Source organism: Herpailurus yagouaroundi, unplaced genomic scaffold (genome assembly GCF_014898765.1).
Source record: "Herpailurus yagouaroundi ecotype Mexico unplaced genomic scaffold, PumYag 188, whole genome shotgun sequence".
Classification (NCBI taxonomy): Eukaryota; Metazoa; Chordata; class Mammalia; order Carnivora; family Felidae; genus Herpailurus; species Herpailurus yagouaroundi.
Window position 1 is genome coordinate 21,768,237 of NW_024412419.1, and position 26,787 is coordinate 21,795,023.

The window sequence follows — 26,787 nt, forward strand, 5'->3', positions numbered from 1 at the left end:
AAAAAAAAAAAAGGAAAAGACTTTTCCCCTCTCTTCCACTCCTCTGCAACTAAATGCTCCCTCACCCTCTGGTAATCAGTGTAAACAAACGGATGTTTTCACCCATATTTTGCTCTCTACACATTATCGTGTATAAATAAGATACAAAGATATTTTTTGTCCTTGCACATTTTATCAGAATGGGATCCTATTATGTCTGTGTCTGTGTGTGGATGTCATGGATTACATGTATTGGAGTTCCATTTTGGTAAAATACATTATCTCTACAACTTGTCTTTCTTATCATTACATCTTGGAAGAAGCTTTTTTTAATTTTTTTTTTTTTTAAGATTTTATTCTTAATTCATCTCTATACCCAACGTGGGGCCCAAATTTACAGCCCTGAGATCAAGAGTCTCATGCTTTACCGACTGAGACAGCCAGGTGCCCCTGGAGAAGCTTGAAAGCAATTAGTATAGACTTAACTTTTTAAAAATTGCATGCTAGGGGCACCTGGGTGGCTCAGTCGGTTAAGCGTCCGACTTCGACTCAGGTCATGATCTCATGGATTGTGGGTTTGAGCCCCGCGTGGGGCACAGCTCAGAGCCGGGAGCCTGCTTCGGATTCTGTCTCCCTCCCTCTCTGCCCTCTCGTGGTCTGTCTCTCAAAAATAAATCAACACTGGGGCGCCTGGGTGGCGCAGTCGGTTAAGCGTCCGACTTCAGCCAGGTCACGATCTCGCGGTCCGTGAGTTCGAGCCCCGCGTCGGGCTCTGGGCTGATGGCTCAGAGCCTGGAGCCTGTTTCCGATTCTGTGTCTCCCTCTCTCTCTGCCCCTCCCCCGTTCATGCTCTGTCTCTCTCTGTCCCAAAAATAAATAAAACGTTGAAAAAAAAAATTTAAAAAAAAAAAATAAAATAAATCAACACTAAAAAGAAATAAAAAATTGTATGCTATTCTATGGCATGGATAATGCAATACTGTGATATAATAATAAGTCTGTATTTGGTCTTCCCCAGTTCTGGCACAGAGCTCCTACAACCCTTTAAGTTCCAGATTGACCAGGGTGAGGAGAGCGTCTTTTGTTATTCATAATAAGCCTCTAGCACCAAACCTGAGTTATGCTAATGAGGTGACTCTCCTGACGGGTGCTGGTTGCCACGGGAACCAGCCAGGTGATTAGAGGGTTGCACTTTCAGCCCCAACCTCCCACCCCTCTTCCTGGGAGGGAAAGGGGCTGGAGATTGAGTAAATCACCCATGGCCAATGATCGAATCACTCTTGTCTTGGTAATGGAACCACCAGAAAAACCCCCGGAGAGAGGCGTTGGGAGAGGCTTCCAGGTCAGTGAACACCTCAAGGTGCAGGGAGGGTGAAGGTGCGGCAGCTTCACGTCTCTTGCCCTTACGTGGCCCCTCTTCCGCGTGTCTTGCCCTGTTCCATGGGTCTTCCTGTGTCTCTTCCACGTGGATGATCCTGACTTGTAATAGTAAATAAAGCGTTTCTTTGTGAGCCGTTCTAGCAAATTATCAAACTTGAGGAGGGGTTCATGGGAACCCCTGATTTGTAGTCAGGTCGTCAGGGGTAGAGATGACAACCTGGGCCAGGTGGCTGGCGTCTGCAGTGGGGTCAGTCTTTTGGGAGTGAGCCCTCAGCCTGGGGGGTTTACACTAACGCCTGGTGCTTAGCATCAGACGTGGCTAGAGGAACACTACTCCTTTATTTTTTTTAATGTTTATGTGTTTATTTTGAGAGAGAGCGAGAGAGTGAGGGGCAGAGAGAAACCCGAGCAGGCTCTGAGCTGTGACCTTGGAGCCCAACATGGGGCTCGAACTCACATACTGTGAGATCATGATGTGAGTCTTAAGAGTCGGCTGCTTAACCGACTGAGCCACCCAGGCGCCCCAAACAGTTTTCCTTTAGATAGTACTGTTCCCCATTGATGGGCATTCAGTTTGTTTACAGGTTTTTGTTGGCTTATTGTCCTCCCCACGTTGCTGCAATGGGCCTCCCTTACCTTCCATCTCCTTATGTTCTCTTGCTTCTGTTTCTATGGATAGGGACCTGGGAGTGGGCTTGCCAAGTCACAGAGCTTTTCAAATTTTAATAGAGGGCTTTTCAGACTGTTCTCTAAAAGCTCGCGATCATCCATATTTTCAGCAGCAGCGGCACCCTCACAACTACCCCCAACCCACTCCCTCCCCCAAGTCCTGTCAAGGTCAGGTATCACCCTAGAATTGTTGCCAGTCTGATGGATGTGGAATGACACCTCACTGTGACTTTCATTTGCATCTTCTTGATTGCTAGAGAGATTGGACATCTTTTCATATGTTGTTGGTTATTTCAGTTTGCCCTTCTGTGTCACACTTATGGATGAGCCCATCTTTCTCTTGGTTGTATTTTTCCTATCGGTTTGTAAGGCCTCATAGCTGTCATATGCACTGCATATGTTTTTTCAGGATATTTTTCTATTTCTTCTTCTTTTTAATGTTTATTTGTTTTTGAGAGAGAGACAGAATGCAAGCTGGGGGCGGGGGAGGGTGGGCAGAGTGGGAGACAGAATCCGAAGCAGGCTCCAGGCACTGAGCTGTCAGCACAGAGCCCGATGTGGGGCTCGAACCCATGAACCTTGAGATCATGACCTGAGCCCAAGTCGGATGCTTAACTGACTGAGCCACCCAGGCACCCCCGGCTTTTTTTTGTTTCTATGATATCATTTACTTTACCAATTTTTTAAACTCATATAAAGTCAGAAATGGGACTTTTCTCTTATGGCTTCTGGGTTTCCAGACTGAGTTAAAAGGGCTCCCCCACTCCTCAATTATACAAGTAGTTTCCTGGGCTTGCTTTTAATACTCTTATTGCTTTATGTTTTACATTTAAATAAATTCCAGATGGATTACACATTGGGCTATAGGTAGGGAGCCGACTTAATTTTCTTCCAGACAAAGAGCCAGAAATGCCGGCCCCATCTATTAAGTAAATCATTTATCTCCTCCGAATTGAAATACCACTTTTGTTAAATTTAATTGAAATCTGTTACCAGGCACCTTCTTCTTCTCCTTTCATCTTTTGTCTAATCATATGCTGACACCATACAGTTTTAATGACAGTAATTTCTTATAGCATCTTTTAATATTCCTAGGACAGTCCTTCACCTACCCCATAGTATTCCTTTTCATAATTTTGTTGACTCTTCTCAATTCCATTATTTTCCATTTCAAAATAAACGCATTATGAATTCTAATAGGGGGCACCTGGGTACTCAGTCAGTTAAGCGTCTCTTGATTTCGGCTCAGGTTATGATCTCAGGGCGCTGACAGTGTGGAGCCTGCTTGAGATCCTCTCTCTCCTTCTATCTCTACCCCTCCCATGCTCATGCTCTCTCTCTCTCTCTCAAAATAAATAAACTTCAAAAAAAATTTTTTAATAAAAATAAATAAATAAATACATAAATAGAATTAAAAAAAAATTTTTTATGTTTATTTTTGATAGAGAGAGACAGAGCACAAGTCGGGGAGGGGCAGAGAGAGAGGGAGACACAGAATCGGAAACAGGCTCCAGGCTCTGAGCGGTCAGCACGAGCTCGACACTGGGCTCGAGCTCACACACTGCGAGATCATGACCTGAGCCGAAGTCGGACGCTTAACCGACTGAGCCACCCAGGTGCCTCTAAATAAATAGAATTTTGAAGAAAGAGAGCTCATGATTCAACACCATTTTATGTCCAAATATGTATACCTTCTAAAGCCATCTGTGCACACTTTCCTCAATTGTGAAACACTAGGCTGAGGGGAGAGGAAATAAAGGACCACGAATTTGGCTTAGGTGACGGCTGGGGTTGTAGTGGCCCCACTAGAGGGGCAATATTTTTTTAAAGATTTAATTTTGGGGGCGTCTAGGTGGCTCAGTCGGTTAAGCGTCCGACTTCAGCTCAGGTCATGATCTCACACTCTTGAGTTTGAGCCCCGAATCGGGTTCTGTGCTGACAGCTCAGAGCCTGGAGCCTGCTTCAGATTCTGTATCTCCCTCTCTCTCTCTGTCCCTCCCCCACTCATGCTCTGTCTCTCTCTGTTTCAAAAATAAATAGGGGCGCCTGGGTGGCGCCGTCGGTTAGGCGTCCGACTTCAGCCAGGTCACGATCTCGCGGTCCGTGAGTTCGAGCGCCGCGTCAGGCTCTGGGCTGACGGCTCGGAGCCTGGAGCCTGTTTCCGATTCTGTGTCTCCCTCTCTCTCTGCCCCTCCCCCGTTCATGCTCTGTCTCTCTCTGTCCCAAAAATAAATAAAAAAACGTTGAAAAGTAAATAAATAAATAAATAAATAAATAAATAAAAACATTAAAAAAAAAAAAGATTTAAGTAATCTCTATACCCAACGTGGGGCTCAAACTCACAGCCGTGAGATCAAGAGTCACCTGCTTTTCTGGTTGAGCCAGAAAGGCACCCCTAGAGGAGTGCTTTTTAGACACCTTCCTTACCATTACCAGTTAAAGTATGGAAAGGACATGTTTGCATTCTCTTTATAACATAGGTTGGAGCACCAGATAAAAGCCGATAATTGGACTCTTTTACTTTAACACCTTTGGACTCTTTAACACTTGAACACAGAAATGTCATCTCTAAGTAAAAATTTAGTGGTATTTCTTCAGCCTTTTATTGATGTTTGCTCTATATTAAAAATGGCTTGGAAAAATATTTCTGCACCTTCTGCAAAATTGCAGTTAAATATATCCGTCATGTTTCTTACTTTCCTTAGAGAGGAATCCAATAAATCCCTTCTAGAATTATCTACATAGAGAGCAGATCTGCTTTCTCTAAAGCATTCTCTTAAATGTTCAGTTGGATGGAGGGGAGCAATGAATTATTTGGGATTCAAAAGGCTCTTCCTGGTGGGTAAATCAGGGCCTCCCTTTTATCCAGTAATAGAAAGTTTTTCCTTCCCAAACCATTTCCACTTCTGCTTGGACTGCCAGGAAGCTTAGCACTAAATGTAATTCCTATTAAGTTCTATCTTGTTTTTTTCTGATCCCCCTTTAGCAATTCTCTGTTAAATGTGTTTTGGTTTTGGTTTTGGTTTTGGTTTTGGTTTTAAGTCAGCTCTATGCCCAGTGTGGGGCTTGAACTCACTTCCCAAGATCGAGAGTTGCATGCTGTACCGACTAAGCCATCCAGTTACCCCTTTCGTTTGTTTTTCAGTCAGCTTTGTTGGGGTGCAATTTACATATGGTAGACAGCCTCTTACAGTATGCATTTCAAAGGGTTTGGATATACTCACATACCTGAGTCATAGGGACAGGAGTCCACACTCCAGGTCGTGTCACCAGGAGAGTGTTGGTGTCAGGAGAGCATGTTAGCAGGTGGAGAGGCCTCAGATGTGGATGGGCAGGCTTCCATTCCCTGGAGAAGGTGACAGGCAACAAACAGGAAGCGTGTGCCAGCCTATTGGCCATGAGATAGAAGGTCATTTACCAAACAGGGAATCAGGTACCTGATGTGCAGTCTGGGGTCCAGTCCTCAGCAGGACACTTATGTATACAAAATCTCACTTATATATACAAAAGTTGATGCTCAGTCAAGGCTTGTCAAGCAAGCACCAGGTGTCCTAATCTTGAGCATGTTGGGCTCCAGTCTTTATTTTTTTATTTTTTTATTATTATTATAACTAATTTTGCATAGCATAATACCCTCTAGTTCCATCCACATAGTTGCAAATGACAAGATTTCATTCTTTTTGATTGCCAAGTAATACTCCATTGTATGTATGTGTATATATATATATATATATATACCACACCTTCTTTATCCATTCATCCATCAATGGACATTTGGGCTGTTTCCATACTTTGGCTGTCGTCGATAGTGCTGCTATAAACATCGGGGTACATGTGCCCCTTCGAAATAGCATACCTGTATCCCTTGGATAAATACCTAGTAGTGCAGTTGCTGGGTCATAGGGTAGTTCGATTTTCAATTTTTTGAGGAACCTCCATACTGTTTTCTGGAGTGGCTGCACCAGCTTGCATTGCCACCAACAATGCAAAAGAGATCCTCTTTCTCCGCATCATCGCCAACATCTGTTGTTGCCTGAGTTGTTAATGTTATTAGCCATTCTGACAGGTGTGAGGTGGTATCTCGTTGTGGTTTTGACTTGTATTTCCCTGATGTTGAGCATTTTTTCATGTGTCGGTTGGCCATCTGGATGTCTTCTTTGCCCATTCCTAAACTGGATTGTTTTTCGGGTGTTGAGTTTGATAAGTTCTTTATAGATTTTGGATACTAACCCTTTATCTGATATGTCGTTTGCAAATACCTTCTCCCATTCCGTCGGTTGCCTTTTAGTTTTGCTGATTGTTTCCTTTGCTGTGCAGAAGCTTTTTATTTTGATGAGGTTCCAGTAGTTCATTTTTGCTTTTGTTTCCCTTGCCTCTGGATCCAGCTTTTATTTTTAAAACAGATTTTTAATGTTTGTTTTTGAGAGAGACAGAGCATAAGCAAGGGAGGGGCAGAGAGAGAGGGAGACACAGAATCCGAAGCAGGCTCCAGGCTCTGAGCTGCCAGCACAGAGCCCGACACAGGGCTCGAACCCATGCGCCATGAGATCATGACCTGAGCCAAAGTCAGACGCTTAACCGATTGAGCCATCCAGTCTTTAGATTTGCCTTCAGGAATAGGTCCTCGGCCTGGGCTGGGGGTGGGGAGGAGGCTGGCAGGGACTGGGAACCAAGGGAATCTGGCCAGTTCTTCCGAAGAGTAGAAGAGAATAAACTGTAAGTATTTATACAAGTAATTGGGTATCTGTCATCAGTTCCAACCCCACCTCTCTTCTGGCAGAAGCAGGTGAACCAGAAAACAAGGAAATGCCAGCATTCAGGATGAATTAGGTGGGAGGACAACCATGTGCTCCCATTTACTTGTTTCAAGATGGAGACTTCATCCCTTCTGTTGAGTTACTCAGCAGGTGCTCCCTGCCTCTGAAGGCTCATTACCTCTTTTTGTTTAAGTAAATGAAGGCATCTCCCCATTTTCAGACTCAACCACCAGGAAAAGCCCTTTGAACCCAGTCAGCCAGTTGGTCCCTGTCTCCACCCATTCATTTGTGGAAGGCAGCAGCCAGATGGGCCGGGATTGAGAGGGTGTTCTGCTCCTTTAAGCAGCCATCTGAGAAGACACTGCCTCGTCTGGGGCGCCAGTGAACAAAAAGGAGGAAGGGGGCTGCGTGCTATGGCCTGTGGAGCTATCACTTGCTCTCCTCGCCCTTGCTGCTGGCTCGGTCCTGCGGTGGGAGCTGGGGTGTCTCCCTGGGATGGGAGACACTGGAAGGGGAGCCGAGTGGAGACCGAGTGTAACGAGCTCAGTTTTAGATGGGATCCGTTGGAAGGCCCACTGAAACGTTAAATTAGAAGGATCCAATAGGCCGTTAGATGTACCTATTAATGGTGGTTGAATAAAGGTACGAGAGACGTTAACTTGCTAGTGAATTGCCCGTCCTGGCACAGACTTCCTCAGAGCCCACTCTAGTGTATTCCGTACTACTGCCCCCTTGACCAGGGCTGTTGTCGATTCCACAGCTGGTTTATGATACAGACATTTTCACAATCAAGTAGTGCAGAGAGATTGAGTCCTGCTGCAGTCCCTTTCTCTGAGACAACTGCAGTCACTAGTTTAGTGAATAACCTTTCCAGTGTTTTATGCAGAAAGCTTGTTTATATATGTGAGTTTTCACATATGTATGTAAGTGAAGTTTATGTATAAGTGAGAGGTCATATTCATATATATTCAAATATATATGAGATCTCACCTATGTACACAAAACTAGAGGCACATACCATGGGGTCTGGTTCTGTAATCTGTTTTCTCCACCCAGTACTGTATCGTATATAACATCCCACGTCACTACTTAAAGATCTACGTGATCCACGGGGCGCCTGGTGGCGCAGTCGGTTAAGCGTCCGACTTCGGCCAGGTCACGATCTCGCGGTCTGTGAGTTCGAGCCCCGCGTCAGGCTCTGGGCTGATGGCTCGGAGCCTGGAGCCTGTTTCCGATTCTGTGTTTCCCTCTCTCTCTGCCCCTCCCCCGTTCATGCTCTGTCTCTCTCTGTCCCAAAAATAAATAAACGTTGAAAAAAAAAATTAAAAAAAAAATCTACGTGATCCTTTTCAGTGGCTGCATCGCTGTCTAGTGTGTGAATGTACCATTATTTATTGAAACAGTCCTTACACTGACACACCCTAACCTTGTTCTCAAATCATTAGCTGTCATAACAGCAGAATAATTATATAATTATATATAATGTTATGATAACGAAACACCCTCATAATCCATTTTTGTGCAATGGTCCGATTATTTCCTAGAAGAAATTCTTAGATGTGAAACGCCCATTTTAAGTTTTCATGTAGATTTTTAGATTTCCTTCTGGTAAGGTTGTATCAGTTTGAACTCCTATGAATAGCGTATGAGAGTGCTTGCTCCTCTCCCTGTGGGCATTATTCTCTTTTTTCTGTGCCATTACGACAGGTGAAAAATGTAATTTTCTTGTTTTCACTCACATTTCTTGGATTCTTAATAAGACAAACATCTTTTCATTTGCTTATGAGCTATTTACGCCCTCCCCATCCCCACGGATTTCCTGTTTATATTTTTTGCTTACTTTTTCTTTCTTTTTTTTTTAAGTTTATTTTTTTGAGTGAGAGAGCATATGAGGTGGGGAGGGGCAGAGAGAGATCGGGAGAAAGAGAGAATCCAAGCAGGTCCCGCGCTGTCAGTGCAGTTCCTGATGCGGGGCTCAAACCCACGAACTGAGATCATGACCTGAGCTGAAATCAAGAGTCGAATGCTTAACTGACTGAGCCACCTAAACACCCCTCCTGTGCGTGCCTATTTTTTCTACTGGAGTACTTATCTTTCTCTGAAACCATGCAAACATGTCTTAACCAGTTTTTGTCTTTTTCTTTTTTTTAAATCTTTTTATTTATTTTTGAGAGAGAGTGACAGAGCACAAGCAGGGGTGGGGCAGCGAGCGAGGGAGACACAGATTCCGAAGCAGGCTCCAGGCTCCGAGCTGTCAGCACAGAGCCCGAGGTGGGGCTCGAACTCAAAGCTGTGAGATCATGCCCTGAGCTGAAGTCGGACACTTAACCTACTGAGCCACTCACGTGCCCCAGTTTTTGTCTTTATTAAAAGTATTTTGTGGCATCTTCTGCTGTATTACAGTTTGTTGTTGTTCTATAGTCACACCTGCATCAGTCTCTTCTTTTCCGGTTTCTGGCTTTGGATTATGCTTAAAAAACCTTAACCCATCCAAAATTTATAAACATATCTTTCTGTGTGTCCTTCTAATACTCTGTCCTTTGAATTTTTATGTAAAATGCAAATCTAATCATGCCCCTTCTTTGCTTGCCCTCCCAGCAAGCCTTAGAGTCCACACTCTGAGTGTGTCCCACCAGGCATTGAATGGCTGGGGCTCCTGGGGCTCCTCAAATACACCAGCCATCCTGAAGGCACCCAGCTAGGTCACACCGCCCTGCTTCTGTCTGGAATGCTCAGGTTTGGCTCCCCCAGCCCCCCATGGTGCACTCCTAAGCAGCCGTCAAGACTGACGTCCAAGGCACTTCCTCTGAGGAGCAGGCCTCTATCCCACTCAGGGTGAAGTGCTTCTCCCGCCCCGCCCCCCTTCCTGGTACTGACACAGCCCTTCTCTTAACTCATATTGAACTTTTTGTTCATGCCTTTCTTTGCACTCCAAACTTGGGAGCTCGTCGGGGGTTGGTGCAGTATTTGGCACTTAGCATAGTACCACGTAGGTGCTACGAGTGTCTCTGTGATCCTCTTGGCAACCTACAAGCTCAGTATGCTGACAGGGCGGAGGCCGGGAGACCAGTTAGAAGTATCCAGGTCATAGTGATATCATCTTAATGCAGGTAGATGATAGGGCCCGAACCGAGGCAGTTGGTTCGGAGAAAAAAGAAAACGTAAGTGGGGCGCCTGGGTGGCTCAGTCGGTTAAGCGGCTGACTTGATTTCTGCTCAGGTCGTGAGCTCGCGGGCTCGAGCCCCACGTCAGGCTCTGCTGTCGTTGCGGAGCCTTGCTTGGGATCCTCTGTCTGCCCCTCTCTCGCTCACACTCTCACTCTCAAAATAAATAAATAAACGTAAAAAAGAGAGAGAGGATGGATAAGGAACAGATTTAGTAGGTAGAACGGGCAATGCCTGAGTAGAGTGTTTTGTCTCAAGTGTCTCCTAAGTGTTCAACGCACGAGTGAATCAGAAGGTTAGCCCATTAGCGCAGTCCAGACCTTTGATCCTTGTATTATTTGGTGTTTCGAATTACCTCTACTCCTTTTCCTTTCCATGAGGCTGTGTGACCTTGGCTAGTCATTACCTCCAGTCACTGGCTGTCAAGTGGAGACAGCCCCTCATCTCCAAGAGCAATTGTGAGGTTGTTTCCATTAAATGCCATGTGTTAAGAGCCTCAGCACACTGAGTAGCATTTAGTAGGTGTTGGTTTCCTGCTCCTGCCATCTCCTTACCTTGATTGGGTCAGTTGCCATCTTCTGACTGATCTAAAGGGTTCCTAGAGAGGGAAGCTGAAATCGGCTTTCTTTCCTGGGCGTCCATAAAGCACAGGCATGCCCCGACAGCTGGTCTCCATCTGTCCACACCAGCTCTCTGCTCTGCTCTGCTCTGTTCGCCTGTGCTTCCATTCTTACTGTCTTCCCCAGTCTGTTCTCCCTTTCCTCCGAAGAACCCGCCAGCGTTCAGTCCTTTCTCGGCCCCGCTCCTTTTCTGTTCCACAGGCACCGCCAGTTTAGCCCACCATATCCTCATGCCTGGATTACCATAGTCCCCGTTCTCTCAGCCTCCACTCAACCTGTGCCAGGCAAACAAGTGGGGAGATCAGCCCCCAAACCACGTGCTCATCCCCTGACCAGACTCAGGATCCTGCTCCCCGTGCTCCAAGTCGTCCTGGGCCACATGGGTCTCATTCTGAAGGCTGGGCCTCTTGCTCTGTGCTCCTTGACCTCCTACCCTGGCTCCCCAAGCTGCTTGCTCAGCCCGCCTGGCCTCTTGGCCCCAAGGCAGTTCGTCTGCTGGCTGTGCCGAGCCCATACCTGCTTATTCTACCTCCTGTCTTTTTTTCAGCCCGGCCAACGCCAGCTTTGTTCCTCTGCCCTGAGCTTTGTACCAAACGCCCTCACAACCAGCCTGGAACTCTTCTTTGGAGAAGCCTTCCTTCCTGTTGCTAACAGCCCCTTACTGTGACTAACCCTTTGTGCACACAGACTGCTTCTACCCCGCTCTCTCTGCCAACCCTCGCTTCCTTCAGCTAGCATTTAATGAGCGCCTCTGCATGCCGAGCCCTTAGAAGGATAAAGTGATGCCTGGGCTCTGCTCTCAAGGAGCTCCAGTCTGGTACGGATGAATTCCAACCCACACCCTCCTCGGCTATAAAATGGGGATAATAATGCCCAGCCACCTCACAGGCGGTTGTAAGATTTCTATGAAATTATGTGGGAGCCTGACACAAAGAGCTCAGTGGTAACGATGGGCTGATGGTGCGGACATCCACTTCACAGCTGAGAAGATGGGTGTGGAGCCGTTAGTCACGTGGCTAGAGGCGCAAAGGCAAGTTCAGGGCTCCTGGCACTGCTCTACCCATTCCCCCCTCCATTTCCTCTTCCTGCCCCCTCGCACCCTTTGCTTCCCCATTTGCTCCTGTTGGCTGCTATAAAACAGGCCACTGAAATGCAGACACAGGCTAGTGGCCTCACTGCCCCAGTTGAGGGAAGCTGATTATATTCACCCCAGGCCTGCCTTCAAGCTTCCTGGGACTGCCCGCCCGGCCCGCCATGCCAGGCAGGCATGGTGCTTCCCACACAAGCCTGGGGGCATCACCCATGAGAATTTGCCTCCCATGGGAGATGATGGAGCTCACAGTGGTTCCCCGCCTTCTGCCCATCTCCCCAAGGTTGGGCTCCCTTAGCCATGCATTGCTACAGGCACTGGGGAGATTTGCTCTTCAGGCTCCAGGGATTCTGGGTTAAGGAAAAAGTACCTCTTCACATTAGTGATGGAGGTGAATCAGGTCCGTAAGAAGGCAGCTGGCAGCCACAGGCGCAGGAAGGAGGATGTCATTGCCTGGGCGGAAGCGTTATTGGTGAAAAGTCAATGGCAGGTGAAAGCACTTCATTTGGGGGCGAGAGCTGGAAACACATCTGCGGCACAAGATGAAATGCGTGGTACCTCTTTGAAGGCGTCCCACATCACAGAGAAAAAAGTCTGTGTCGTTCTAAAATCTGTTGGAGTCAAAGGAAGGAAGGAGATTGGTTTGTCCTAAAGCCCAGTCCTTTTAGGAAATTTTCCTGGAGGTGGCAGGATGATGGCAAGATTTCCTGAAAAGAAAAGGAAACATTTTTTGCACCTTATTTCAATTTTTTTCCTAACAGTATAAAACAATTTATGTAGTTTTAAGTTACCATTATTATTTTTCATTATAAAATCTATGTAATATTATACAGGAAGTTTGAAAAATTAGAGGAGTAAGATCACCTATAATCTCATAAACACAAACCTTGTTATTTATTCTCACCTTGTCTGTTGTTTTTTTAAATTATTTTTTTAATGTTTATTTTTGAGAGAGAGAGAGAGACAGAGTGTGAGTGGGGGAGGGGCAGAGAGAGAGAGGGAGACACAGAACCTGAAGCAGGCTCCAGACTCTGAGCTGTCAGCCCAGAGCCTGACTCGGGGCTTGAACTCACAAACCGCGAGATCATGACCTGAGCCAAAGTCAGACACTTAACCGACTGAGTCACCCAGGCACCCCTCACCTGGTCTGTTCTGTGTGTGTGATATTTTTACATAATTGTAGTAACACATTGCATATCATTCCGTATATTGACATGGAGTTCTTTTTTTTTTTTAATTTTTAAGAGTTTTATGAGATACATACAGAAGAGCGCAGAAAATGTCTAATTTAAAGAGTCATTTAAAGCAAACACCTGTGTAACTCCCACCCTTTTTCAACTGAAAGACTAGAACATTTGCAGCTCTCCAGAAGCTTTCCCCACCAGGTGCCTCTGCCCAAACACAGCCCCTCCCTACCCTCCAGAGATAACCACCCACCCTGACTTTTATAATAATCCTTTCTTTGGTTTCTCTTCTTTCTTCAACTTTATGCCTAAACACTGTAGCTCACTTTTGCCTGGTTTTGAAAGTTCTTAAGGACTTACACTGTATTTACTATTTTGTCTCTTGCTTTTTCCTTCAATTGTTGTTGGGGAGATGTTATATATGGTGGTAGTTAGTTCATATCAAGTTTTAGTTTAAAAGGGATAAATAAATAAATAAATAAATAAATAAATAAATAAATAAATAAGAAAAGTTAGAATTTTTGTGTATTTTCACTTAGTATCTATCCCAAATCTAGAGTTTATCAGGTAGCCCAGGTTTGGGACACTTTTTATTTTATTTTATTTTATTTTATTTTATTTTACTATTATTTTTTTTTTATTTTAGTTTTTTGAAGTAGGCTTCATACCCAGCGTGGAGCCCAAGGTGGGGCGTGAACTGGCGACCCTGAGATCAAGACCTGAGCTGAGATCAAGAGTTGGATGCTTAACCCACTGAGCCACTCAGGTGCCCCAACTTTTCTTTGATTTGATTTTATGTTTTAAGATTTTATTTCTAAGTAATCTGTACACCCAGTGTGGGGCTCGAACTCAGCACCCTGAGACCAAGAGTTGCGTGCTCCACTGACTGAGTCAGCCAGGTGCCCCTGGGATACTTTTAGTTAGGAAAACGCATTCTTTTCTCCTGCTTTTACACCCCCCACCTGAGAATGGGGGTCTCAGAGAAGAGTCGTTCCCCACCCCCCTTTCTGGGAGTGGCCGCTGGCCTCTCCGTCCTTTGGCTGGCGTTCTAGGAAGCAGCCACTCTGGAGGCCCTTGAGCTGCAGCTGGTCTCCTTCCAAGAGAGCTGATGGAATTATTTCTGGGGCCTGGAGACAGCTGGTGAGAGCCTGGAAAGCACAGCAGGGCTGAGGAATCTGCCAGAAGGCCTGCCAGGGGAAGGGCTATGCTGGCGATAGTGGCTAGCAGTCACAAGAGCCTGGTGTCTTCTGGCTGAAGCCTCAGTCCGGAGGTTGGGACCCTTGTCTCCAGCGTGTTTACACCTCCCTGACCTTCGTCCGGGGCCCTGGAGCAGCTAGCTGGGCTCACGGGTGGGGATTGACTCATATTTACTGGTATTTGCTGGTACTCGGTCTCCCCCAGCCTCAGATGAAAGCCCCCTGACCTCAGTGAGCAGGCGAGCGCTTGAAAGGAGCAAGGGCATGGGCCACGTGCACCTGGTGCCCCACGGCCAGCCTGTTCTGTCGCGGCGCCATGCCCGCTCTCAAGCACTCAGCTTCCCCTTCCCACAACTGCCCAGTTTCTCACACAGCTAACCTGGAACAGGCGGTCTGCGGCTTCATTGCTTACCACCCTCTTGGGCTAATCCCTTGGAATTTCACTTTTGCCCTCCGTGCCCTAATGCGCGTGGCCACGCTGCGCCAGGCCAGGTCGGATGAAGCGACGGGATTAAGACTTCTTGCTCGATCTTAGCCTAAGGACTCCCCCCAAGTGGGTCCGCGTACACCTTCCCCAGAAGCCAGGCCCACCTCTTGGGCTTCACTATAGCAGCTCCTTTGTCTTTGTTTGTTTGCTTGTGTGTTTGTTTTTAACCCTTCTTAAGAAGAAGCCTTTGTTCACCACACTCTCACCCGTCTTATGGACAGATGGGTCCTCTTTGCCTGCCTGCCCTCCCAGTGTGGCCCGGGTGCTGGACTCTTATGGCTGACGGCTACTGGTTGAAGGGTCCAGCGTGACTCGGGGTGGGCATAACATCGGCCACAGCCTGTCCAGCCTTTGCCCTCTGTGTGCTACCCTTCAGCCTGACTGGCCCTTCTTCCTGCCTCCAGGTCCCCCCCCTAGTCCCTGGGGATGCCTAAGCCCCAGATCCCCCTTTTACCTTCCTTTTACCCAGTTCTCCTTCCCCGTGGCTGGGTTCCGCCTCCAGAATCCCTCAACACATTTTGCACGAAACTCCTAGGTGACCCAAACCAGGCCCACCACTCAGACCAGCCCTTGATGCTGACAGTGGCCTAGTTGGGAGAGGAATTCAGGAAGAGTCTCAGATTTCTGGGTGGGCCATTGGGAATGATGCAGCTGGTTTTGGAAAGGTTGAGTGCATGTGCCTGTGGAACATGCTAGTGGAATGGTCAGTGGGCATTTAGATGTTAAAACGCACTCACATCCTCATTATTAGCATGGAATAGGTTCCAGATTCCTGCTTACCTTAGAAAGCACGGTACTAAGTGATGAAGAAGTCAGTCGTCATAAGGCAGGTGAAGTGTGATCCTGAGATGTTGGGGAGAGGAGGTCATGGGGTGGGAACAGCTGTGATCTTGTCTTTTTTATTTTTCCTTGTCACCTAATTGTTATTTATCATTAGTCCATACAAATTAACTGGGGAAGTGGTTATGTCTGAGGGTGGGGGTGGGTGGGACGAAAGAGGTGTGGGGACTTCAACAGTAGTGACAATGGTGAATTCACAGGTGTTTGTCACTTTTCTTTATACCTGACACGCATGTTAGAACTACTGTTTTAAAAATTTTTTTTTTCAACGTTTATTTATTTTTGGGACAGAGAGAGACAGAGCATGAATGGGGGAGGGGCAGAGAGAGAGGGAGACACAGAATCGGAAACAGGCTCCAGGCTCTGAGCCATCAGCCCAGAGCCTGACGCGGGGCTTGAACTCACGGACCACGAGATCGTGACCTGGCTGAAGTCGGATGCTTAACCGACTGCGCCACCCAGGCGCCCCTAGAACTACTGTTTTAAATCTACTCAAGAGTCGATAAAGCCAATTAAGAATGATAAAATTATACGGCTTTCATATTAGTTAAGAATTATTTAGTGCTGTATTATTTAGAAAGGCAGTTTACTGAACACTTAAATGTATTTAACTTACAGCCTTGGCTGTTTCCCACTCACCTTAAACTTCCCTTTGTGGCTTTTGTGTTCTGTTGAATCTTTCATTTGTTCTCATTTATCATCTCAAAGAGAATCCCCTTCCAGTACCATCCCAGAATGCTATAAGGGCAATGCCCCGCCCCCTCACACCTGTCCCCAACCCCCCTTTAGGGTAGGCTTTCCCCCTGCTCTGTTTCTCTTTCCTATATGCTGATCAGAAGAAGAAAAGCAGCTGTGTATTTTTTTTTTTGTCTTCTAACCACTGCCACGTATTGCCTTTTGATCCTTTGGCAAATGTTAGCTGCTTGGAGCAAAGGAAAAGCCACATCATTCAGTGTAGCCCCAGTGACCAGAACTGGCTTCTCCTTCCCCTCCAGTTAGCACTCCATTCACCATTAGGGTTGGCTGAGTAGGTCCTTCATGTCACAAGGTGGATGTATAGCTCTTGCTTTGCACATCCCTTCATATCACAGTGACTGAGCGTCTGTAAAATCACACATTCTTCTTTGGATTTGACCAAAAGAGGACATGTGAGTCTTAAACCAAGGCCTATTAAAAAGAAAATACATATGGGGCACCTGGATGGCTTGGTTGGTTAAGCGTCCAGCTGTTGATGTCGACTCAGGTCATGATCGCGAGGTTTGTGAGATGGAGCCCCGCGTCGGGCTCTGTGCTGACAGCGCAAAGCCTGCTTGGGACTCTCTCTCTGTCCCCCTCTCTCTCTGTCCCTCTTTCAACATGAATAAATAAACTTAAAAAAAAAAAAGCCAAGAGAACATGACCTGAGCCAAAATTAAGAGTTGGACACTTAAGGGACTGAGCCACCCAGGCACCCCTTTAACAAGTTAGTTTTAAGGTCTTTATGCAAGAAGGATCCACTTGGCACCTTTCTGGCCCCATGTGTCTTTGTCGAGCCCCAGAGTTCCCCAGCGTCCTCCAGCTGAGCTGCTGGCAGGAGGCAGCTGTGCAGGACAGACCTTGCAGACTCTCCTTGTCTCGCACCTCCCTGCAGGCACAGGGGAGCCGGGAAAGGTGATGACAGACACAGGCAATTTCAAGACACAGTGTTGGGGTTGGCATTTCCTTGGCAGGGCTAACCCTGTGCGCCTTTTAGGAGCATGGGCTTGTGTGCATTTCATGAGCGAGAAGCAGCAGCTGCCATAACCTTGACTGTCCACCCGGCAGGATCCCCCCGCTGTGCAGTTCTGCACTGGAACAGCTTACAGCACTAAGCGGGGCAGAAGGGTGGGCGGTGCAGGAAATTTTCCTTTATCCAACAAGACAGTTATTAGGTAGCAAATAGCAATTATTGTCACTGTTTTAAACATAAAGAGGCTTTCTCAGGAAAGACTGCACTCCCAGGTTAGACAGGGCTGTTTCCCCAGCTTGCACATCACCTTGTCTGTGCCCCAGCACTGGCTCAGGAGCATGAGGAATCCATGCCACGGAATTAGGAAATTGGGGAATACAAGCTGCATACAGTTGGATGAATCTTGGCGTATCAAAGACATCCACCATCTTGCCGTGGAAGGCATCACTGCTTCCCCAGATATGTTGTAGAATTCCTCAGATCTCCACATTTGCAGTTTACCGGCCCCCCTGTTGGTGCTGGACTGCTTCCCTTCTATTCAAGGTCACCGTTGCTAAAGTCCGGGGACTGAAGGGAAAGTCAGGGTAGACTTGATGAATCTATGCAGCTCTAGAATTCCATAGTTCTGATTTATTCCTTCTAATACCGTTTGACTATCTGGCATTTTTCCATTTCTGCCTGGGAGGACAGCCATGTGGTTTGAGTTCTTTCATTTGCATAGACAACATAGCTGGGTGATCAGAGTTGTTGGTTAGACAAATGGGAATGTGGAATACCGCCAGAAGTCCTTAAAGGAGGTGACATCTATTTTAAGGCACAGTTGTCATTTAATGATGATTTGATGATAATGTTCATTTCTAATGTAGTATCTTAGCTTAGGCCGCTATAATAAAAATACCACAGACTGAGTGGCTTAAACAACAACAAATTATTCCCCACGGTTCTGAAGACTAAGAAGTCCAAGATCGAGGTGCTGGCCAATTTGTTTCCTGGTGAGGACTCTCCTCCCGGCTTGCGGATGACTACCTTTCTCTCTGTGTCCTCGCACGGGGTGGGGGCCCAGGCAGGAGATGGAGAGAGAGAGAGAGAGAGGGAGGTGGGGGAGAGAGAGAGATCTCCTGTCTCTTCTGATGAGGGCCCCAACTTCATGACCTAATTCCCTCCCACAGGCCCCAGCTCCAGATACTATCATGTTTGGGATTGGGACTTCAACATAGGAATTTTGGGGGTGATACAAACATTCAGTCCACAGCCTATATGGCAAGCCAGTGGCCCAGACATGGGCTCTGTCTACGCAGTAACTGTGTTTGGAATAAACGAGTGATTTGAAGCATCACAAGTAAGTAAATCTGATACTGACCATGACCATGGATAAGAATGTTTTCTGAATATACTGCCCCCACCAGAACAGAGAAAAAGACCGCCATAGCCCGTGGCACAATTGTGCTCAAAGCTTTTCCCTTCTGAGGGACTCTCCTAAGGGAGCCAAGGTATATTCCCCACTCACCCACCCCCTTACCCCATTATGTTCACGAACTCGTCTGTACACAGACAGAAGGCTTGCTGCAGAAAAAGACGCCAGAACATCTTTTCTTCCGTTTAGTTTAGCAAAGACTAGCAGGGAAATCTGTGGGAAGGTGGCGCTAATGAGGTTACTGGGGGAGGTGAGAAGCATAATGAGTGTCAACCGTCAATGGTGAGGGAGGCTAGGTGGGATGAGGCATCTTGGCCACGTAGACAATTTGGAAATCTAAAATTGGGGGGGAGGATACTGGTGTAGCAAGACAGTCTCACCATCAATCATCACACAGCCGGCTCACTCACTCACAGCTCTGGTCTCTGGTACACGGGTCAGAGACACCCAGTTTAAATCAGTACCCGTGGGGGTGCCTGGGTGGCTCAGTCGGTTGAGCATCCGACTTCAGCTCGGGTCATGATCTCACGATCCGTGAGTTCGAGCCCCGCGTCGGACTCTGTGCTGCCAGCTCAGGGCCGGGAGCCTGCTTCGGATTCTGAGTCTCCCTCTCTCTCTGCCCCTCGCCCGCTCATGCTCTGTCTCTCTCTGTCTCAAAAATAAATAAAAACATTAAAAAAAAAAATTTTAAGTCAATACCTGCTAATTTTTTTTTAAGGTTTATTTATTTTTGAGAGAAAGAGAGACAGAGCGTGAGCAGGGAGGGGCAGAGAGAGAGGGAGACACAGAATCCAAAGCAGGCTCCAGGCTCTGAGCTGGCAGCACAGAGCCCGATGCAGGGCTCGAACCCATGAACTTCAAGATCATGACCTGAGCCGAAGTCAGACGTTTAAACGACTGACTGAGCCACCCAGGTGCCCCTAAACCAATATGTGTTAACTTTGTTTTCAGGTTTTTAGACAAGAAATATATCCTCTACACTTTAGTTGCTCTGTAACACAATTTGTGTCTCTCTCACCCACTAGAGAGAATGAAATTAGAGTATTTTTTTAAAGTTTATTTATTTATGGGGCGCCTGGGTGGCGCAGTCGGTTGAGCGTCCGACTTCAGCCAGGTCACGATCTCGCGGTCCGTGAGTTCGAGCCCCACGTCAGGCTCTGGGCTGATGGCTCGGAGCCTGGAGCCTGTTTCCGATTCTGTGTCTCCCTCTCTCTCTGCCCCTCCCCCATTCATGCTCTGTCTCTCTCTGTCCCAAAAATAAATAAAAAAACGTTGAAAAAAAAAATTTAAAGTTTATTTATTTGGAGAGAGAAAGAGAGAGGCAGAGAGAGAATCCTAAGCAGGCTCCGCACCGTCAGTGTGGAGCCCAACATGGGGCTCGAACTCACGGAACCGTGAGATCCTGGCCTGAGCCGAAACCGAGAGTCAGACCTTAACCAACTGAGCCACCTAGGTGCCCCAATTAGAGTATTTTAGTGCACACAAATGTTCATTTTAAAAAGACAATCTCCGGGGCGCCTGGGTGGCGCAGTCGGTTGAGCGACCGACTTCAGCCAGGTCACGATCTCACGGTCCGTGAGTTCGAGCCCCGCGTCAGGCTCTGGGCTGATGGCTCAGAGCCTGGAGCCTGTTTCCGATTCTGTGTCTCCCTCTCTCTCTGCCCCTCCCCCGTTCATGCTCTGTCTTTCTCTGTCCCAAAAAAATAAAAAACGTTGAAATAAAAAGACAATCTCCGAAAGCATCACGGACAGGGAGCGAGTATACTAAGGAACCGTGCTATGATATTATCCAAACACGACAGCACATCCCTAGAGTGTTCTGAGGCCTCAGTCGCCCCAAAAGGCTGAAGGCCCGCAGGCAGTTCTGATGACAGCAATCCCTAGTCTGAAGCCGAAAGTCTGCCAGAGGGTGGGGGAAGGAGCTCAGAGCATCCACCGAAGTGGCTCCACCAGGCGGCTTGAGATCCAGGCTCTGGGTCGCACGGCCTCCATGTTGGCATATGGCGCATGGTCGGGGATGTCGCCTCTTGTGTTAGTCTGCTCAGGCTGCCACAACAAAATACCACAGACTGCAGGGCTTATACAATGAAATTTATTTTCTCACAGTTCTGAGGCTGGAAGTCTAAGATGAGGGTGTCAGTGTGGTAGGTTTCTGGTGAGAACTCTCTTCCTCGCTGGTGGACAGCGCCTTTCTTACAGGGCCTTTTTTCAGCGCTTATGCAAAGCACATGGGGGTGGTGGGTTGGGGACTCAGCCCTCTGGTGTCTCTTCTACTAACCTTGTGGGATCAGGACGGCACCTTATGACCTCCTTTAGCCTTAAAATGTTGCTTAGGGGCTCATCTCCAAACGCAGCCACACTGGAGGTTAGGGCTTTAGCGTATGAATTTTGGAAGGACGCAAACTTTCGGTCCACAACAGCTCTAGACAAGTGTCTGGCTTTCAATCCCTGCTTTGTTACAAGCTAGCTATGTGACCTTGAGGACGTTTCTTTAACTTTCTAAACCTCAGCCATCTCTGTGGCAGTAATGGGGCAATAATGGTATCTACGTCAGAGCGTTGTAAGGATCAGATAAGATCATGTGTGTGACAGGTTTGGTGAGGGCCCAGTGTACAGGAGGTGTGCACTAACTGTTAACATTATTAACAGGGTCCTCTACGTTCTGAGAATGAGTTCCCTCTAAAGGTATCCTGGGAATCCAGTCCCTTCAGAGCTGGGTTAACCTTCATGGATTTCTACAAGGAAGATGAAAAGACAGGTTGGGTCGGGGACCCAACCCAAGGGTTCTAGAGAAAGGATTGAGTGTTACAGTCGGTCGTAGCTCTACCCGCTCCTCCCATAAAGGAGGCATCGGGAGGAACTGAGCCCTCCACCTGAATGAAGGGTCACATTGGATGCCTCTGGCTTCTTTTTAGCTTTAAAAAAAAAAAAAAGCTTCTCAACATAACTTCTCAGGTTATGAAAGGTAACCCAAGTTTATTGTGTATAGTTTGAAAGTACAGAAAACTATAAATAACATAAGAATCGCCTGTAACTCTTCTATGCAGAGCGAACTCTAATGACCTTTCTTTAAACTCAGGTAGACCTGACTATGAACCCGATCCTTCTGGAGTGGTGTGGCCTTTAATTTCCAAAACTTGTGTTTCCTCCTCTTAAGATGGGGCTAATGTTCCTGCCTCGTTCCCACTTCTCAGGGTTGCCCCGTGGTTGAATGCATGGAAAATGCCAGACACGGGGTGTTAGCTTACCAAGAGCTATTGCTCTCGTTTCTCTTGAAGAAGATACCCTTGGCTTTTGACGGCAGCATCAAAGCTAGGACAAGAATCCCCAGTAATTTATTATCGCATCGCCCTTCAAAGTCCCGACCCTCCGGGTGTATACTCTGAAGTATGTGTTCTAGATTAATAAGCAAGTCAATTTTCTCATTTACAACACTGACATAAACAATTTGCCAGCATAAATATTCCTACTTTTCCTCTTTAAAGTGGCTTTAAAAGGTGAGGATTATATATTTGCACAGAGGGCTGGGGCGGGGGGGTGTCTTCTTTCGGCCGCCCCTACCACCACCACCACTTCCCTCTTTTTAGTGCAAACTGAGAAGGTGCGTCTCTTCTTTCGTGGTCACACTTGGCCTTGACTTCGTAATGAGAGAGAGGGAGATTGCATCTCTTAGGCTCTCCAGGCTTCCTTTGGCCAGAGTGCTTATGTCCATCACCTGAGAACAAACTCATTTCCTAGTTGCATATTAAATTAAAACTCCAGTTTTCAGGTTTTAGGACAAAAGATCTGAAATAATGTTTAGCTTCCTCCCAGCTTCAGGCAATAAGCTTGTGGCTGTGACGGTCCCATTTTCCCATCTCTCCAGCCTGACACCTCACCGCCGCCTCTGTGCCCAGTACCTTCCTCACTAGGAGAGAGGCCCCTTCTCCCCAGAGCTTGGAATGATACCTGGTGGGGAGCAGATGTTCCTGGGAAACAACTGTTGCGGTCTACTCCCACCACCTGTGTTGTTCCCCAGCACCGCCCCAGCAGCAGCCCCCCCAAAGGGCCAGCCCCTCCTAACAGCAGGAGAGCCTGGTGGTTGATGCTGTGAATAAGCACAGTAAACTTTCTTGGTGTTGAGATTCCAGGCACTCCAGACTGGTCATCTTGACAAAAACAAACTGCTTAATCAAGTGTATCTAGGAGAGCAGGCTAAGATCTCCAGATAGCTGACTTACCTCCTTTCAAGAGGTATTCCTTCAACAGGTTCTAAAGCCTTTTCATCCTGGGACACAGCCTCCCCACAACTTATCTGGTGGCAGGCAAATGAAATGGCAAGAAGAAGAGGACATCTGTTGGTGCCTCGGCTCTGTCCACAGGTTTTTGCTGTATTGGAAAAGTGACGAAAGCTGAGCATTATCCTGAACGTAAAGTTGCCAGATATCCCAGGAAACAAATATGGAACAGCCTACTATTCACTGCTTTAAACCACTTGATCATGTTGCGGGTGTAACAAGTGCAGCAAGGCCATTCATTCACTTGTTCACTGGTTTTGAGTATCCTATACAGGAGGCTGGGGATGAGGAGGGAACAGAAATAATGATCATTGATTATACTGTTGACTTGGAGGACCTTAGTTCACAGATGCAGATAGACTCCAGGGCCATGAAGTCTATGAAGGGGCAGGGAGTCAGGGAGTCTTCTCAGAAAGGGGGACAATTGAATTGGGTCCCAAAGAATAAGAAGTTTACCAAGTAGAAAGGTGGGCTTCATCTGAGCCTTGGGGAGACCCTGCAATGGTGAGGTCTCCATCCCCCTGGTCAGACTTTGTCCTATATTTTCTAGGCCTAAATGACAATCATCTGTGTTCAGATACCTAAGGGTCAAGAGAGTTGTAGATCCAACCAAAGTGGGCTCCCTGGACAGAATTCTGATTCACTCACCGTGACCGCAGCTGTCTGAGCACCGACCCCTTCCCCTGTGTACCTTCCCCTTCACGCCTCCAGCCCCACAGTGACTCCCCCATACCTCCCCCACTCTGCTCACAGCCTCTTGCTCCTTGATGCTCCCAGGAGCTCCCACCTCCAGATGTACAGAGAGAACAGCTGTATATTCTTACCTCTTCTGCATCTTCACATATCTTCTTCCTACGAGCCTTGAACTTAGCCTTTCTTGAGTCTGTTTCCTCTTCTGTGGATGGGCATGATAATAGCTTCCTCACAGATTTGTTGGAAGGATCAAATCAAATAAACTATGTAAGTTGACAGGGACCTGGCTTCCATTGATGACGGCCATCATTCTTCCCATGCTGCAAGACCTTACATCACAAATAATCTCTTGTTCTCCTAGAACTTCAATCTTTCCTTTGACTCTTTCCTAGCTGCTTGAAAAATCTTGGGTCTTCTCTGTCCTAAATTAGTACCTTACCTCAGCCATATTCCTCAGCCCATTTTATGGCTTCTTTTATTCACAAAGAATTGACAAATTCCCACAAACTTGGCTTCAACCACCATTTATCAAAGACTTGTTCATCTCCAAAACTGGTCAAGATCTCCTTGTGGTCCCTATTCCCCTCCACTGCATGGCCACATTTAATGCTAATGGAAGGGAGCTCCAAGAGGAAGAGAATGGTTAGTGGTCAAACGTGGCCACTCAGTGTATGTTCCATTTTGAGTTGATTTTTGTATAAGATTTGAGATTTAAGCCAAGGTTTATTTTTTGTCTATGGATATCCAATTGCTCCAATACCATTTGTTGAAAAGACTATCTTTCCCCCCCACCGCCATCGAATTGCTTTTTTGTAGCTTTGTCAGAAATCAGTTGACCATACTTGCATGGGGATATTTCTGGATCTTTATTCTGTTCCACTGATCTTTCTGTCTATCCCTCCATTCATATCACAAAGTCTTGATTACTGTAGCAATGTAGTAAGTCTTGAAATCAGTTAGACCAATCCCTCCCACTTTATTCATCTTTGTCAAAATTATTTTAGCTTTGTCATTTCACATAAACTTTAACAATAAGCTTGCCTCTATCTACAAAATATTTTTGCTGAGATACAAACTACATTAAACATGTATATCCATTAGGGGGAAATTGATATATTACTATGTTGGGTGTTCCAATCCATGAACATGGTATGTCTCTCCACTCACTTAGATCTTTGATTTTTTTCATCAGCATTTTGTGGTTTTCAGCATACAAATCCTGTATATATTTTCTTAGATTTATGCCTAAGCATTTAAAGTTTTTTGCATCATGTATATGTGTTCATTGCTAGTATATAGAAAAACTAACTTTTTATGTTGGTCTTTTATCTTGCATTCTTGCTGAACTCACTTGTACTAGCATTGTTTTTTTTTTTTTTTTTTTAAGAGAGAAAGCACGAACAGGCAAAAGGGGCAAAGGGAGAGAGAAAGGGAACCTTAAGAAAGAGAACCTCTATGCTCAGCATGGAGCCTGATGTGGGGCTTGATCCCACAACCCCAGGATCACTAACTACCTGAGCAGAAACCAAGAGTCAGATGCTCAACCGACTGAGCCACCCAGGCACCCCCTAGGAGATTTTTTTTTTTTTTTTTAAGTTTTTTTGGTATTTTTTACATAGACCATCATGTCATCTACATATAGAGACCGTTTTATTTTTTTCTTTTTTGATCTATATGAAATATATTTCCATTGCTATTTCATTTCATTCGTTTATAGTGCTGGCTAGAATTCCCTTTATTGACTAGCAGTGATAGTGGACTGCTCACCTTATTTCCAGTGGACACCCTCGCCTTATTTCCAATTATAGGCGGAAAGCACTCAACCTTTTTTTTTTCTTTTTAATGTTTATTTATTTTTGAGAGAGAGCACACGAGCAAGGAGGGGCAGATAAAGGGGGAGAGAGAGAACCCCAAGCAGGCTCTGAGCTTGTCAGTACAGAGCCCAACGTAGGGCCCAAACCCACAAACTGTGAGATCATGACCTGAGCCAAAATCAAGAGCTGGATGCTCAACCGACTGAGCCACTCAGGCACCCAAAGCATTCAGTTTTTAATCATTAAGTCTTATGTTAGCTATAGGTTTTTCACAGGTGTTCTTTATTAAATTTAGGAAGTTAACTTTTATTCCTACTTTTCTGAGAGTTTTTATCACGAATGGATGTTGAATTTTGTCATATGTTTTTTTCTGCATCAAATGATATGATTATGTGATTTTTCTTCTTTAGCCTGTTAATATGGTGGATTACATTGATTGAATTTTCAAATATCGAGCCAACATTGCATCCCTGGAATAAATCCCATTTACATGGTGTAGAATTCTTTTTTTTTTTAATTTTTTTAAATGTTTTTATTTATTTTTGAGACAGAGAGAGACAGAGCATGAATGGGGGAGGGGCAGAGAGAGAGGGAGACACAGAATCGGAAGCAGGCTCAGGCTCTGAGCCATCAGCCCAGAGCCCGACGCGGGGCTCGAACTCATGGACCGCAAGATCGTGACCTGAGCTGAAGTCGGATGCTTAACCGACTGAGCCACCCAGGCGCCCCTACATGGTGTAGAATTCTGTTTACACATTGCTGAATTCTACTTGCTAATATTTTGTTAAGAGCTTTTTTTTTTTTTTAATTTTTGAGAGACAAGAGTGTGAGCAGGGGGAGGGGCAGAGAAAGGGGGAAAGAGGATCCGAAGCAGGCTCAGAACTGACAGCCCAATGCAGGGCTCTAACTCACGCGCTGCAAGATCATGAACTGGGCCAAAGTCTGATGCTCGACCGACTGAGCCACCCAGGCGCCCCTTGTTAAGAACTTTTTAATGTATATTCATGAGGGATATTACCCTATAGTTTTCTTTTTTTTGGCACTGTCTTTGTCTGGCTTTCGTATCTGAGGAATACTGGTTTCATAAAATGAGTTGGGAACATTTCCTTCTCTTCTGTTTTCTGGAAGAGATTGGCATTAATTCTTCTTTAAGCATATGGTAAAGTTCTCTAGCTTTTAAAAATAGTGGTTCCAGGGGTGCCTGGGTGGCTCAGTCAGTTGAGCATCTGACTCTTGGTTTCGGCTCAGGTCATGATCTCAGGGTTCATGAGTTTGAGCCCCACATTGGTCTCTGCGCTGACAGTGCGGAGCCTGCTTGGGATTCCCTCTCTCTGCCCTTCCCTCCCCTGCTCATTTGCTCTCTCTCTCTCAAAATAAATAAATAAACATTTTGAGAGAGGCTGAGACAGCGCGAGTGGGGGAGAGGCAGAGAGAGAGGGGGACAGAGAATCTGAAGCCAGCTCTGCTGACTGCAGAGGGCCCGACGTGGGGCTCAAATCCACAAACCAGGAGATCA

The 26,787-nt window shown here is 46.4% G+C and overlaps 1 protein-coding gene across 3 annotated transcripts in view; it reads left to right on the plus strand.

The window, feature by feature from the left end:
• Positions 1-26,787, plus strand: part of DPYSL5 (dihydropyrimidinase like 5) — a 103,872-nt gene that overhangs the window by 18,794 nt on the left and 58,291 nt on the right. The window contains exon 1 of one of the 3 annotated variants that reach the window (XM_040496269.1): positions 13,561-13,609. The exons of the other annotated variants lie outside the window; for them this stretch is intronic. The gene's annotated coding sequence lies outside the window, so the exon portion shown is untranslated. Of the gene's footprint in view, positions 1-13,560; positions 13,610-26,787 lie in introns of those variants that run through there. 3 annotated transcript variants of the gene reach the window in all.